This window comes from Malus domestica, chromosome 12, assembly GCF_042453785.1.
Source record: "Malus domestica chromosome 12, GDT2T_hap1".
Classification (NCBI taxonomy): domain Eukaryota; kingdom Viridiplantae; phylum Streptophyta; class Magnoliopsida; order Rosales; family Rosaceae; genus Malus; species Malus domestica.
The window spans coordinates 2,820,001-2,822,723 of record NC_091672.1 but is presented as its reverse complement, the minus strand read 5'-3'; positions in this window follow the sequence as shown (position 1 = coordinate 2,822,723).

Below are 2,723 nucleotides of genomic sequence, written 5' to 3'. Positions count from 1 at the left end.
ACAGAAACAACTAGAACCGCCGCAACATCCGCCAACACCGCCGCTGCAACCACCAAAAGAGCAGCCGGGCATGTCGATCCAGTCAAATTTGATCCCCAAACAAAGCCACGTCTCACCGCCACCAGTATCCAAGTCCAAGCTTCACGTCCAGCACAGCTACAGACCCCAGAGAACCTGCAGCCAAGAGAAAGAAGCTCATGGCAGTCCACGAGCAACACTGCCAACAAGGGCAGACAACAGAGAGAAGGTGGGGGTGCAAGGATCACCCGACCTAGTGCCAGCACCAGATCAAAGCACACCAACTCGAAACGCCGCAACCAGGTGCGGTAAAGGTTGACGGAAGCTGGGAAAGAGGAGGCAGATGGAAGAGAAACAACAGAGGGGAGCGAAAATGGCAGATCAGCCAAGAAATCCAGGGAAGAAAACAGCGGAGAGAAGAGGAAAAAGAGAGGGAGAAAGGAACAAATGAAAACCCACCGATCCCAGCCCGAGCTAGGATCGGCGACACCGGAAATGGACACGATCGGGAACCACTCACACAGAACGGTGAGATGAACCCTCACACAGAGGGAAGGTCTCTCACGGAGAGAGAATTTTTTACTTTTTCATTCCCATAAAATTTCAAACCGTCCATCACCAATGTCCCTAATCGAGACACCTTCATTCCCACGCCACAATGACGTGAATCTATCGATGAAAGCCTCCCCATGCAGTGCTCGCACCGTCAACGCCTCTGCCAATAACATATAGTGAGAGCCGATCAAAGCCTCATCTACATCCTTTCTATCGATTACTACTCCCTCATTTTCTCTATCAGTGAGCTGCAACTTATCTCCCAAGGTCTGCCCTACTTCTTCCATAACACCATCCGTATCCTGTTCCTCCATAGCAGCCCTCTTATCCTCGCCCGCCCTCTGCAATACCTTCTACCACTCACAAGCTTGTTGAACAAAAAGAGTATACAAGATAACTCTAATTATTCCAAGAAGAAGAAAATAAAGCACACTCTAAAGAAAGCTCACAAAAAACACTAATTAGCAAAGCTTTTCTTATTTAGCACTTAGCTTTGTTTTTCCTTTGGATGATTTACAAGGCTTGGGGACTTGGGTATTTATAGCAAACCAAATGAAAGCTACTTAATTAAACTAAGATTATTTACTACCACACAAAACACATTAATTGCACCTAATTATTTTTTTCACACAACCATACCTAACATTGCCTAACATTGCCTAACTTTGACATTGACTAACATTGCCTAACATTGCCTAACATTGCCTAACTTTGACATTGATTCTCAACACTCCCCCTCAATGTCAGCTCTCATTCTTTGCACTGTGCTGAGCAGACAGCGAAAAATTTCGAGCTTACCTGTACTCAAACTTTTTGTGAACAAGTCCGCAACTTGATCATTCGTCTTAACTTGTCTCATCTCAATCTCTTCTTGCAAGACCTTCTCTCTAATGAAATGATAATGTACCTCCACATGTTTAGTTCTTGCATGAAAGACTGGATTTTCTGCCAAGCGAATTGCCGATTGATTATCACAGTACAATGGTACTGAATAATCTACTGGTTGATGTAGATCACTCATCAACTGTACCAGCCATGCATTCTCTTGAGCTGTCATTGCTGCTGCTTTATACTCTGCTTCTGTGGTTGACAAAGATACCGTCGGCTGTCTCTTGCTACACCAAGAGATGGTTCCAGAACCAAGCTTAAACACATACCCAGTTGTTGATCTCCTGGTGTCATGATCTCCCGCATAGTCAGCATCACAGTAACCAACTAACTTGCAGTCTTCACCTTTCTTGTACAAAAGACCATAGTCAATTGTACTCTTCACATATCTTAATATTCGTCGAACTGCTTCCAAATGAGGCTTCTTTGGATTTTGCATGTACCGACTCATCACACCAACTGCATAAGAAATGTCAGGTCGAGTCAAGGTTAAGTAGATCAGACTACCTACCAATTGTCGATACATAGTTGCATCTTCCAAATCTTTTCCTTCATGTGCACACATTTTGGCATTTAGTTCCATCGGTGTCAAAGTCGGCTTGCATTCGAGCATTCCGAACTTCTTCAATAAATCTTTGGAATATTTTTGCTGACAGAGAAATATTCCTTCTTGTGTGCGATCAATCTCTAGACCAAGGAAGTGCTTGAGTTGTCCAAGTTCCTTCATCTGGAAACGAACTGATAGATTCTCCTTTGTCCGAAGAATTTCTGCCTCATCATCACCGGTTATGATTAAGTTATCCACATACACTAGCATAATAGCTAGCTTTCCTTCATTGGCTTTGACAAACAAGCTGGAATCTGCAGGTGTTACTGAATAACCACTTTGTGTTAGAAATTCAGCAATCTTACCATACCACGCCCTGGGTGCTTGTTTCAATCCGTAGAGTGCTTTCCGCAGTTTACACACATATTCAGGATGATCTTGGCTCTGAAATCCCATTGGTTGGATCATGTAGATCTCCCGATCCAGTTCTCCATGAAGAAAAGCATTCTTAACATCCATCTGCCACAAATTCCAGTCTTTGTTGGCTGCAAGTGCAAGTAAGACTCGTACTGTTGTAAGTTTCACCACTGGACTAAACGTTTCATCATAGTCTAGTCCATACTGTTGAGAGAAACCACGAGCTACCTATCGTGCCTTGTACCTCTCGATTGACCCATCTGGACGGCGCTTTATCTTGTAAACCCACTTGCAGGAT